Genomic DNA, 15,030 nt, shown 5'->3' with positions numbered 1-15,030 from the left:
TCCGTATAAGAAGTACTATGAACTTTGAATATGTGTATCTTGAGTGTTTTATTAAGTATTTGTATCGTTCGTTGTAGGCCATCTGATGTCTATATTCATATTTGATGATGTGAGTGGTTGTATATACATATTTCTGTGTCAATTGTATTGCTTGGGACACAATATTGATTGGGAATTTCTATATGGATATTTACACATGTATATGTTAATTAAGGAGATTGATGGATTCTTCAGGGTTAATAACAAAAATGAATACTTCATCATTACTTTACATTATGTAGACATAGATGAAAATACGGTTTGTTTATAGAATTTGTTTGTTTAGATAAAAATATAAGATACTCTTCAAAAGGACCAGAAGAAGGACAGAATATCTTATTATAGAAGTCCTGAACTTTTTCTACAGTAAACGAGTTATTCTCATAAAAGTTCGGACAACTTTCCTATAGAAAACCAAAAGGACTTCCCTAATAGAAGACAAATTAAAGCAAAGAGGTTTTCTTACGACCAGAAGATCTTCCTCTTTTAGTTGTTCTTCTGTAATAAGCCTTTTCGATTTTCTGTAAAAAGTTCCTCGGGTCTTCATGTCAGATATTCGAGGACCTCCTAGTCTTATATTAGAAGAACTTCTAGTCCATAAGCATTTTTTTCTTACAGATTTGATCGAAAACAAGAAAAAAAGAAACGGGAATATTATGTATAAAAAATTCGTCGATTTTCTTAAACAGAACCAGAAGGTCTTATTAAATAAGCCCAGAAGGTCTTATTGCGTCAGAAAATCAAAGGAGCCTTTTTTAGAGAACCTATTAATTTCAAAAGTAATTCTTTTAACGGCCAGAAGATCTTACTACAGAAGGCCTTTTATAAGGAAACCCCTCTGATTTTTTACATTAATTTATTTCTTTTATAGAAGATCGGACGACATTTTTATAGAACACAGACTGAATGATCACCTAGCCAAGATGAGGTAAGAATAGTAATTAATCGGCTGAAAAATTAAAAAGTAGCAGGTGCCTACGGATTACCAGCCGAACTTTTCAAGACCGGTGGTCAGATGCTGGTCAGGAACATGCACCAGCTGATTAGTACAATTTGGCTACAATAATGCATCCCCAATCATTGGCATCAGCATCCTGTGTCCCGTGCACAAAATGGAGACAAGACGGTATGTATCAACTATTGAGGAATAAGTCTCCTTTCCATCGCATATGAAGTGCTGAAACCAATGGCCAATGACATTATTGAACAATACCAATGCGGATTCAGAACCTGACAAATCCACCATAGACCAGATTTTCACCCTGCGTTAAATCCTGAAAACCCTATGAAAAACCCATCGACACATTCCACTTATTCGTCGACTATAAAGCCGCATTCGACAGCGCTATCCTTTCAGAGGTGTTAAATGCCATGTCTGAGTTCGGAATTCCTGCAAAATTAATACGGATATGAAGGTCAGATGTTAAAGTCGAAAAGGACCTATCGGAGCCATTCAATACCGAACGAGGATTCAGACAAGGTGACAGTTTGTCCTGTGATCTTTTTTAACATCCTGCTGGAAAAGGTCATACGAGACGCATGTTACTCGCCTACGCCGATAACATCGATAATGGGTCGAACATTGCGAGCGGTAACAGCCACCTTTGAACAAATTGAGAAGGAGTCTGCCAAAGTGGGGTTGGCAGTATGCGGCGTGAAGGCCAAGCTGATGGTATCAACGCGCAAGACGTCCAGTAGACTCGGACCAACTGTGGAACTTGAGAACTACAACTTCGAGGTAGTTAAAGATTTTATATACTTTGGTACCGCCATAAATAAAACGAATGACATCAGTTTTGAAATTTGGAGAAGGATTGTGATGGCCAACAGATGCTACTATGGTCTAAGTAAGCAGTTGTTTCTAAACCACCTCCTCACACCAGACCAAACTCACAGTCTACAAGACGCTGATACTACCCGTGCTGTTATATGAATCTGAAGCGTGGGTACTTGCGCAAGCAGTTGAGATAGCTTTTGGAGTGAATATCGGTAAATATCGCCATCGAATGAACCATGAGCTGTACCATTTATTCTCGGACATCGACATAGTCAGACGGATCAAGCTGCAACGACTACGTTGGCTAGGCCATGTTGTGAGAATTGATGAAGCTCAAAAGACATATAAAAGCTAGCCAAGTGATGATTCACCGCGAAGGGGAAGGCCACGAATCCGATGGAATGATCAAGTAGAAGACAACACCTCGGATCATGGTCTTTAAAATTGGAAGAGCTGCGCGTAAGACCAACGCGCCTGGAAATCTTTTTTAAGCTTGGTTTATGGAACAAATTTTATGTCACAAGCCAGCTATGTAAGTAAAAATGACTTGTTATAGACGTTTAGAAGGTCCTCTACCTCTACCGTAGACCTCTTATACAAAACCTATTAAAAGCAAGAGGTCTTCTTATGACGTATTGGATATCTTCTTCTTGTAGAAGATCATCTATACTTTGTACTTTTCTATAAGAATTCCGCCTGGTCTTCTCATAGAAGAATACATGTATTTTGGTAGTCTTCAATATCTGATTGTATACCTTCTTTTCTAGGAACCATAGGGTCAAAGATCAAAAGTTTATCTTATAGAAGATCAAAATACATTCGAAGAGTTTTTAATAAAAAACCATTTGGGCTTCGCACAGAAGATCAGTAGGTTTACTAATAGAAAATTTTCATAGAAGACCATTTGGTCATCTCATAGAAGAACAATAGATCTTTTCATAGAATACCATAAGATCCCGCCGGAGTGAAGCGAAATATAGGTAGTTTTAGAAAACTACCTACATACAAAAATAACTAAATGACACTATATTTGGTACAATTTGGATTTGGGTGAGTCGATATTGTTGGGATCCTGAAATTTGGATTAAGGGTCATTGTCGGGATGTAGGAATGGGGTATATAGGAAGTTTTGGAAATTCGTACAAATGTGTACTATATGATTGGGTGAACCGATAGAGTTGGAATCTTGAAATTTGGAGATAGGATCACTGTTGGGGGTACTAGTACTGATGTGTACTAAATTTGGTACAATTGAAATTTTGGGTGAACCAATATAGGAAATTTTGGACATTTTTACTAATGTGTACTAAATGGTACCAAATATGAATTTGGTGAACCGATAAAACTGGAATCTTGAAATTTGATGTTAGGTTCATTGGCTAGAATTGGCTATGTAGGAAGTTTTTGAAATTGGTGCTAATGTGTACTAAATGGTACCAAATTTGGATTTGGGTGAACCGATAGATCTGGAATCTTGGCATTTGGAGTTAGGTTCACTTTTGGGGTGTAGAGTTGAGCTATGTAGGAAATTTTGGAAATTCGTATTAATGGGTACTAAATTTGGTACAATTTAGATATGGTATCTAAAATTTGAAGTTGGGATCATTATTGGGGTATAGAATTGGAATATGTAGGAAGTTTTGGAATTCGTAATTTTGGGTGATAGCTGGAATCCTGAAATTTCGAATTACGGTCACTGTTGGGGTATAGGATTGGATATGTAGGAATTTTTCAAAATTTGAACTAAATGTCAGCAAATGTTTATTTGGGTGAATCGATAGAGCTGGACTTCTGATATTGGAAAATAATATTTTAAATGATTTTATATTAATGCGTACTAAATGGTACTAAATTTGGTAAAATTAAATTTTGGGTGAACATATATAGCTTCAATTCATGTACTACAAGAGGACGAAATGTAGTAAATGGAACCAAAATGAGTATATATCTAGATTCGTGTTATGGTCAGAATTGGTGAATAGTGTTGAGATATGGAGGTAGTTTTGGAAATACGTACTATAAGAGAACAAACGAACCAAATGGTACTAAAATTTTAATTATGGTCAATATTGGTGTGTAGGTTGAATAAATCTTCTGACATATGCAGTTTTCTGTGAAAACAAAATAATATATTTATTAATGTTTAAACAATTTTCAAATTCGCTAATGAAGTATAAATATAAATGTTTTCAAGTATTATACCAGTAAAACTTGTCATAGAAGACAAGTAGGTTTTATCACAGAAGTCCAGCAGGTTTTTCCACAAAAGACCAGAGGGTATTCTTACTGAAAACCATCAGGTCTTATCCGAAATGACCATTGGGTCTTATTGCAGAAAACTAGTAGATTATCTTACCCAATTTGGTCTTCCATGTAGTAGTAGTTCTGTAGTTCTTCTCACAGAAAACTAGCATGTCTACTCTCAGAATACCAGTATGTATTTTTACAGAAGACCATTAGATCTTCTCACCAAAGACCAGTAGGACTTCTCACAAAATATCATTAGACCTTTGGTATTCTCGCCAAAGGTCAGTACGTATTTTCAGGGTAGACTAGTAGGTCTTCTTCTCGTATAAGATCAGACGTCTTCTCACAAAAGACCATTAGGTCTCTCAGAGAAAACTATTTGGTCAAATCGTAGAATGCCAGTCTTCTTATAGGTCTTCCATATGATACCAAAAATCTTACTAAAGGTCTAAATTTCTCCTCTTGAAGGACGATTAAATGGCCTATCTTAAAATTTTTCATATGTTAAGTTTTTTATTTTTCCTTCCCTGCAACTCTCCCTTCACCCTATAGTTTTTCGCAATTTAAAATTTCCCATTGAACGAAAACTGTGCGATATTAAAAAAAATCTGAAAAAAAAACTATCAATGAATTCAATTTAAATTTTTTTCAGACAAAAAATTGAAATTACAAAATATTCCCAGCAGCAGCCGCATAAATGGAACAACATATGGCACCGACAATCAAAGGCACAGACTTTCCGACGACTACGACGATGACAATGGCAACGATTTCTCAGCCAACAAATATTTAATATGGAAAAAGTCCAATTATTTCATGGCAATTTCAGTTCACACATTTTGCAATTGTTCACAACTTTACTGAGGCAACAAATATCTGCAGCAGCAGCAACTGAAAGAAAAAATTCAAGGCCATCGGAATATAATTTTACATACACACAAACCCATGGCAAGGAGATAAAGGAAATGACAACAATAAGAGAATCAGCAATGGACTGTGCAAGGAAACAAAATTAAATTGGAAAAATTCCCTATAGCACTTCTGTTGACCATATGGTAATGCTGTTGACAATCCAAGTCGTAGTCGTGGTGGTGGTTGGTGTGGTGTAAATGGTATGAAAATGCCAAAGCCATATTTGAGACGACAAGGATTTGCAAATTTCCCACACACACACACACACACACGAAAAAAAAGAAAACCCAACCAAAAAGCGTCATGGAAAAATTGCAAACATTACCCAGCTACGACGAACACAAACAGTCACTGAGACGCCGCCGACGTCGTTGCCGCCAGATGAGTTGCATGGTTGAAGGTCTTTTGGTATTTGTGGTATGCAACACCAGACTTAACAAGCCATCGTGTCTATCTGCGTGTTTGGTTCGCCCTTTGTTTGTCAGACTGTCAGCCAGCCAGGCAAGCAGCCTGTCTGTCTGTCGGCCGTTTTGCCTCGGTTTTAATTAAGTGTGAATGCAATTCCAATGTGGTGTTATGGTTGGGTGTCCTAGAAGCCATGCAGATCTGAATAAGAATTTACACCAAAACACATGTGTTGCGCACACACACGCACTCACACAAAAGGCTTAACGATTCAAGTGATCATTCCTTCACATGTGTTTTGGTGTTATTCGATGCCAGAAGGATCATTATCGTTGGTACGGTGTGGAATCGCTCTCTTTTTTTCCATCATGTATTTATGTGGTAAGTGTGTGTGTGTGTTTTTATTGCTTATGGTATGCGTTGGCTGTGTGAGGATGTTTAACAGGATTTATTGCCATCAAAACATTTATTTCCTGCTGTTAAACTGTGAAAAACAATTTCAAATCTGTTTTCTCAGCCATCCATGTGTTTAACGATCGGATATACACAATCCTTTGTGTTGTGTTCTTATTTGGTTAATTACAAGTCGTACAAACTGACAAAAGGAAAGGAGAACGGTTTCTTATTTGCATGTCATGTGCAGAAGTCAGGGGCTCAGCTATTCAGGCTTTAGGTTTGAGGATTTTCTGTTCGAAAGGAAAGACCTAGAATTTTGAAGAGGGGAGTTATAATAAATATTTATCTGCCGATGGATAATAAATAAATGGGGTATATGAGTAAAGGTTAACAAGCAAGTAAAAACCTGGTTAAATAAATGTAGGGTGCCCTTTTTGGGCTATACCAGAACGAGAAGAGATCTTGAAAATATTTTGTAGAAAGATTCAAAACACAATCATGAAATTAAAGCCTATTCGTTTGAAAATCGTACTCAAAACTTGGGCCAATATTTTTGCCCGCGATATTTTCTACCCAATAAGAATCCTAAATGTAAAATAACAGCTATTTTTGTTTAAAACGACCACAAACTAAACTCCCCAAAATATAATTACGAGATCGAAACAGTCAGATCCCCGCATGTTCATTTCATTCTCTAGGCAAAATTCAAGCGGCCCCTGTATTATATTTTTATACAGAAAAACCAGTACGGAAAGTAGAGAAGTCGGACTGGGCCGACTATATGATACCTTTCACCACTTTGCGTATATTGTACATATGTATTCTAACAATTCGGGCAAACATTAGGAGTTTGGTGTACTATTTACCTAAAATCGGACGCAAATATATATGTGTGATATAGCTGGAACCGATTGTCACGAAACATAGCATACACTATTCTATACTAAATTCAGTACGCTGTGCTCAATTTCGTGCAAATCGAAGGGTATATAGGGGTTTAGCACACCGTTTACATAAAATCGGACGGATATATACATGGGAGCTATATGTAAATCTGAACCAAATTTCACGAAACTTAGCACACACCATTCTAGACTCAATTCAGTATGCAATGCCAAATGTCGTGCAAATCGAAGGATATATAGGGACTTTGGTGCTCCATTTCAAAAAGGGTTTGTCTTTGGGTCAAAAGGAACCAAGTGTCTATATCGTATCCTTTTGCCTGTTCCCAACATATGCACAATGATATAATACCCTGTACCACACTGTGATGAAGGGTATAAAAATCATGCAAGCATCTGAGGATAAACTTTTATATAGAACCAATTCGTAGGCCCCAGTGGTGCATAGATAAGTATATACATACATAAAATCACTCTCGATTTATGCCTATGCGTCCGTCCGGTGAAAAGTTCGTATGGGCCGAACTTTTTATATCCCTCACTACGTTTTGAAAACTGGGGTTAACGGGACATTTGTGTGGGGGTTATTTATTTATTTAGAACATTAAACTATATTGGATAATTTCTGGAAAGAAGTTTCTTATTCACGAGGAATCCCATTTGCCAAATGTTAGCCACTCGATGAAACAATTCGGTTAAAAATGTATTAATACCGAAAATAGGTTGGGAACTTTATGTGGAGGCTATATCACATCTTAAAACTATATATACAATTTTCCGTAAAAATCTGTTTTACACTCCAATATTCCGAAATATCAAATTACAGCCACTACAATGGGAAAATGCATCTAAAACCTTCAAAATACTGATAATGGGCGCTACTTTATATGGGACGATGTTAAAACATGGGTTTATATTGACACATTGTTGGGAAAATGCGGCTAAATCCTTAAAAAAATCCGAAAATGGATTGTTATATGGAAACTATACCTAAACGTAAACCGACTTTGATAATTTTTAGTAGGGAGATTTGGCACTTCATGAGAACCTGAAAAATCAAATTAGAGCGAATTCGATTGAAAAATGACCAAACCCCTCAAAACACCGAATAATGGGTGGTGCAGTCTATAGTGGGGCTCTCATTTAAATTCTTATTGAGTAGAAAAACTCCTTACTAAAAATTAACAATACTGCCCTAATGTTCAGCCAAATTTGATGAAACACGCGCACAAAATACCGACATTTAGGATGTAGCGTTATACGGGGTTACCCTAAAAATTGGATCAATATTGACAATTTTTCAACGCAGTGAGAAACCAAAATAAAAAAAAAATGACAAAAAGCTTCAAAATACCGAGTACTGGGGTGATGTTATATGACGGTCCCCCGAAGCATGGATTAAAATTTATACACTTTTATGGGTAGATTTCCTGCTCAATGAGAATCCCTAACCTCATAACCAATACTGATAATTTTAAGTAGGTGGATTTACTACCCAGGGAGATTAACTACCCAAACGTGCCCAAAAGCTTCAAAATACCGAATATTGAGGATATCTTTATATGGAGGCTAGTTAGTACACATAAGTACGTATTTCCAAAACTACCAATATCATCTAAATAATATAATGGGTTGATTACGGATGGCAACCATAGTTTAGTGGGGTTGCCAGTTGCCAAATTTGAATTATGGATGACAACTGTTGTCAACTTCAGTTGCTTCAAATAAAATTTTTCGGAAACCATTTATTTCTGGTTGCTGTTTATTAACTGAAATTTTTAGGTTTCCCATAATGGCTGTTATTACTACAAAAGAACAATTTGAGATCCTCATTGCCCGGTTGGAAGCTCACCCAAATGTAGCACACACATTCCAAATGAATGACAGAAAGTGGCGAACATCTTCTTTTGGGTCCATGATATGTACGTGTGTATCATCAAAACATCCGACAACACCCGGGAACTTTGTTTTCGAATAAAAAAAATATTCTTCCCTTTTTCCTCCTCCATTAATTTGGATACAATCCAAATTTTACACAGTTTTTCCTCTATTAGCCGGATAACTTCGGCGTAAACCACCGATATTGTGGGTTGAGCCATGCCAAGGTTGAAGTCATTGCCATGGGACTTTTGAAAACTTCCCTCCACAAAAAACATCAGAGCTGCACACATTTTTAAGAGAGGAGGAATTGCTGCTGACCGCCGGGCTTTTCGGAAAGCAGGGTTTAAGGCTTCAACTATGTACACAACTGCATCTTTTGGTAGCCGAAAATGAGGAGTTGATTGAACATTCGTATTGATTACATTTGTCTTAAAAAGTTTCAAATTGAAAATGTCAGCGCCCTCTCAAAAGAGGCCCCCATAAGAAATATTTCCAAAAGGATCAAACATGACCTTGCCACATCAACCATACTTAACACTCCACAGTTGTTGATCTTCACCACATTCCCGATGTCGATGCTGCTACCGCAACAGAAAACCATTTGGCGTTTTTATAGTTCTCTTCTGCTCTCAGTTCGAATAAACATTGAAAAGATGTTGTCCAGATTGTTTTGTCGGCATTCATAAATTGATCTTCAATTGAAATAATATTTTTTGTTTTCGTGTTTTTGCCACTGCCGTTCCGTTCCGTATACTAAAGGAAGTACTTTTCTAAATATTATGGAAAACTGTTAACATCTGGGGGGAAGGAAAAGTATTTGCCGACTGGCGGAGATTCAAAATAGATTTATTACCATTTAAATGATGTCGATTGATTTCGTTTTGTTTTTCTTGTTCTGGCTGTTAATTTGTAATAATGTCTGTGTGTTTGTCGGTTTTTGAATTTTTGTCATCACCCGCTGTGTGTGGGTGGATGCTTGTCACACTGTGTCTGGTACAATTTGTAAAACGATATTTATGTAGTGTGTGCGTTAATCTATTTTTGGTTTATATGTACATTTAGATCGTGATTGAATTTGAATTTTGTGTTAATGGGTTCATCAATTGTGTGTGTGTGTACGCTTGTGTGCCTACGCCAATTGGTCTTAAAATGTCACAAATGATTTTAATGGAAAGAATATTTCTTGTAACAAGTGAAGCATTTAGTTGTTGCCAGTCAATTAGTGAGTGGGGGGGCTATCAAACGCGATTAAGGGAACAATTATGTAACCACGAGATAAGAAGTGATATTTAGGGTAACTTGTATTATCCATTAACTATACCCTCAACCAGAAGGTGGAGCAGAAAATTTTAGTACTACAAATTATTATTATTGACATATGCCCAAATAAATCGACACCCTTATAGTACGTTTAGGGGAGAGGGGGGCACCTTTGAACACTTTTTGCTTTCAAGCTTTATATAATTTTTTATTTTATAATTTTTGGTTTCTTATAAATTTTAACTAATAGGTACATATGTAACCTTCAAAATGAATATACATATGACACACTATAAGCTTGATAAATATATATTATTACTGTTTTAATGAACGAACTCAAAGTGTTCAAAACTGCCCCCCCAGGGGGGCAGCTTTGAACAGGGGTTGACATTTGTGAACGACATGGTTTTTTACAGTGTTTATGTTTAAATATGTATGTATTTTATTAATACATATCAGAAATGCATTAATTCATTAAAAAATATATAAAAAATTTTCAAAATTTAAAAAAATTAGATCAAAAGTTATTAAAACATAAAATGACATAAAAACCAAAATTAATATGGTGAAAAATACAGTTAATTTCGTAGTCTTATTATCTCATTTGAAATTTTGAGAAATCGAAGCCAAAAGTTAAAAACTCCGCTTTTTACTCGAATTTAAAGGGCATGTTCAAAGGTGCCCCACCCATGGAATTTTACGGAAATTTAAAATAACTTTTTTTGTAATAAATATATATGAAAGAAATTACATTAGTTATGTTTGAAATGATTGTTGGAATGCAAAAAATTTGTTTGACGAAAGAAAACTATCACAGAATTCTTCCTGCGCCCTTACAACCAAATGAATAAAAGTTTACAATGACACTGAGAAAACATGGTCACCCATGCACAATTTTTCGACAACTGAAAAAGCAAGCCAAAGTGGTTTACGCATATAGAGAACAAGATTGCCATATACAAAAATGTGGTTGCGGGTCGGAAAAATATTAAACCAAGATTTTATGAGCGCTGTTCAAAGGTGCCCCACGTTCAAAGGTGCCCCCCCTCTCCCCTACATTTAACCGGATTTCGTTGAAACCCACCGGTTCAATTATCAATTCCTTTGCATATATGTCAAATAAATCCTCATAAAGTAGGTTAACCTGATAAAAAGTTCTAATGTATATGACGTTTTAAGTATTTGTAGCTTTCGGTTACGTTTTTCAATAGAATTGTTTTAAATTTGATATTAGGGATTTATATAAAAAACTCCGCAAACAAAATAATCAATATTGGGACATGATTAGGGTTCGCTGCCATATAGCAGATCCTCGCAATATTCGTCAATATTCAATTTCGAATACAATATTACAACAGATGGCCAAACTGTCTTACTGACTATTTTGAGTAACGATTATACTCCATACTATGGTAGAATACGTCAATATGGGGACAACCCCAACACACGGAACAAATCACTAACTATTTTTATATAAAACCAGTAAGGAAAGTCGAATTGGGCCCACTATATTATTCCCGTCACCCTAACAGATTGCACCTTTTCGAAAGAACATTGATATGAAATTGAACGAACTTGAATATGTTATATTTATGTCTTTCTGGAACCTATGCTAAATCTCATTTTATTCGGGTAAGTTTAGAATAGATTGCGTACAATTGGACACATTTATGTAAATCGATTTAGAGCAAACATGTTACAGGCTATTCGGCAGTCCGCACTCTTCAAAATTTAATCTCAATCAGACACCCGTTTGAAATATATATGGAAACTTTGTCCGCATCTGCACCATTTTCAATTAAACGCAACTTCAAATCGGACGAAAATATACACGGGAGCTATATCTAAATCTATACGGGAGCTATATCTAGTTCGTCCTTGTGCAAAATAAATGAGAGGTGCCAAATTTCATCCAGTTTAACATCAACAAACGCACGGACATGCATAAATCGACTCAGAAAGTGATTCTATGCATATTGCCAGAAGGAATCATGGGTTTATCTGTGCACAAAGATATAATACCCTGTACCACAGTGTTGTGAAGGGTATAAAAGGGGTGTTACCGCCACTGGTGATCATTAAGCCCCCAAGTCGCCCACTTATTAATATTAATGGTCTGTATTCACCTGTATAAGAAATATCGATAACATGCATCGATTATTGATAATTATCATATACTCCTTTTTATACTTTGTTCTTCTTGTACTAAAAAATGAAGTTAGAAGTAAGAAGTTTAATGCGTAAGAAAATCATCTTTCTTTTGCAATAGTTGGTCAAACAGTTAACACACTGATTAAATTAGATGGTTTGAAACCAAAAAGTATGTATAAAATATAACTTTATATATTATAATCCCTAACGTTATGAATTTATTTAGGAATTAAAACATATGGTTGCGCCACACAGTGGAAATAAAGAAATACATGCATTTCAATAAAACTAACCCGTGTTGCTGATTCATTCAAATCATCTGGGCCATCTATCGTGAACAAATTTTTAATTCTTTTTGTTAACAAAAAAGGCACTACATTGTCAAAGGCACTACATTTTCAAGAGTGGACTCGGGATTGGAGAAACCGTCTGTTATCCCCTCAACCAATCGGATATAACCTCGACCTTGGTCACACGTAAGTATTATAATGGATTCTCCCACACATCAGGTCGAACAACATAACCTCAATGTCACCAACGACGCCTTGCCACAAATATGTGATCTCTGCCACGAGAGTATCAACGATAGAGTCGTAAGTTGCAGTAGCTGTAAAATGCCGTACCATGAATCATGCAGTCGAGTTTCATATCCCGACGAAAAATTCACGTGTTCTGCATGTACTCAAAATGCTACCAAATATTGTCGGTCTGCAGACAGCACGCAGTCGTCGTGGGACTCAAAAGACACTATAAGCAGCAAACGTGCGCTTGAGTTAAAACGTTTACACGAAGAGAGAGAACTCGCTAAAAAACGCGATCAAGATTATCTGTCTAAGAAGTATCAAATCCTGCAGGAAATGATGGACAATGGAGAATCACCCTCGTCAGCGTTAAAAGGGCATGATGTAACGGCAACTCAAGAAAGACCTACAATGGACACTGAAGTCGAACAAATGAATAACCCAACCGCAAAAAACCCGTCGTCATGTGCTCCAATAATGTCATATACAGCACCTCTTATGACAACAACACAATCTTCATTACTTCCAAACAATTTTTACGATACGAACACATTTAATGCTACTCGTTTTGTAGAACCGATTTTTAACCTTCATTCTACAAGTTACCAAAACCCGAATCATAGGTCGACCAGCAGTAGAACCCACCATATAACTCTCAAACGGCGAACTTTACAGAGCAAATTTCAAGAACACAGCGAAAGCTCACAGCAGATCAGCTACACTCTCGTCAAACTGTACCTAAGGAGTTACCTCTTTTCTCGGGCTCTCCAGATGAATGGCCTCTCTTTAGTTCCACCTATACACAAGTCTGCGGATTGACCGATGCAGAGAACCTAATAAGATTGCAGCGAGCTCTTCGAGGCGAGGCATTGGAGTCTGTGAAGCGGATACTCATCCACCCCTCTTGTGTGCCACATGCAATTTCCATATTGAGGGTTTTATATGGCCAGCCAGAGAAAATATTATTTTCTCTAAAAAATAAAATCAAAGCACTTCCACCAGTTAACCCAAACAAAATGGACACAATCACAAACTTCGCAGTTCAAATAAAGGGTTTACAATCCACAATAGAAGCTTGCGGTTTGGTCGACGAGTTGAATAATTCATCTCTACTTCAGGAGTTAGTTGCTAAGCTTCCATCTTATTTTCAGATAAATTGGGGCTCCCATAAATTAACGTTGCAACAAAACGGAAAGAACGCGAATTTGCTTGAATTTTCAGCATGGATATTTGATATTGGATTATCAGCGAGTACCGTAAATATAGAGAGCTCAATTACTCCCTCCTCCTCTTCCTCCATTCGTAAACAAAAGAATTCATTTGTGCACACCCATGTGGAGACAAAACTAAAGAAATGTTTAATTTGTGAAGGAGATTGCGTCAACACAGTAAATTGTCAGAAATTCATAAATGCTGAGCGAAGAGAGAGGTGGGATATTGTAAAAAAACTACAGTTGTGTAAGCAGTGTTTAAAAAGACATTCTGGTGTTTGCTTCAACAAAAACAAATTTTGCAATTTTGATGGTTGTCAAATTAAACACCATTACCTACTGCATGGTGATAAAAGAAACAACAATAAACTACAGCACAACACTCAGAGTAAAGAGAACGACGAAAATGAAGATATTAAGAGCGCCCACAATGTCAACTCGCATAACATAAACAAACCCAACATTCTCTTCAAAATTCTCCCAATAAAGATTTATGGAAACAACAACAAAAGCACCGAAACATATGCATTCTTAGACGATGGTTCATCGGTAAGTTTAATTGAAGAAGACATTTTAGAACAACTAGACCTAAAGGGAGAGTCAGATCAGCTGTGTATGACGTGGACTGCCAATCTAAAAAGAACAGAGAATAACTCACAACGATTAAGCATTAAAGTAAATGGTGATAATAATAAACAACTGACATTGGACGTGCGCTCGGTGAAAGAACTAATGTTGCCAAAACAATCTATTAATTATGAATTGCTTTGCCGCGACTTTGCTTACTTAAGAGGCCTGCCCGTTATGAGTTATTTCGATGCGACACCGAAAATATTGATTGGTTTAAATAATGCAAGTGTAACAAATTCGCAAAGAATAAGAGAACGAGGTATTAAGGAGCCTATTGCCATGAAAACACCACTTGGATGGACAATTTTTGGACCATGTTGTAATGACAGTCTGATGGCCTATAATATGCATATCTGCGAATGTACAGAAAGGGATGACCAAATGCAACAATTAATAAAAATGTTTTATAATATAGAGAGTTTAGGCATCAGCTGTCACAACACGTTAGAAAGCAAAGAAGACGAACGTTCGATGGAGATTTTAAAGAATTTTACGAAACAGCGGGATGATGGGCACTATGAAACCGCCCTTTTATGGCGGTATGACAATATAAATATGCCAAACAACTATGAAATGGCGAAAAGAAGACTTATTTGTCTTGAAAATAAATTACAGAAAAATCGTGAGCTGTTTGAAACCTTTTCGGAAATTATAGCAAAATATGCTTGTAAAGGTTTCATCAGCAAGATCGACATATC

The sequence above is a fragment of the Musca vetustissima genome, unplaced genomic scaffold, assembly GCF_032173495.1.
Source record: "Musca vetustissima isolate MV318-11 ecotype Yass unplaced genomic scaffold, APGP_CSIRO_Mvet_v1 utg154858, whole genome shotgun sequence".
Lineage (NCBI taxonomy): Eukaryota > Metazoa > Arthropoda > Insecta > Diptera > Muscidae > Musca > Musca vetustissima.
Note: the sequence above shows the minus strand (reverse complement) of the source record.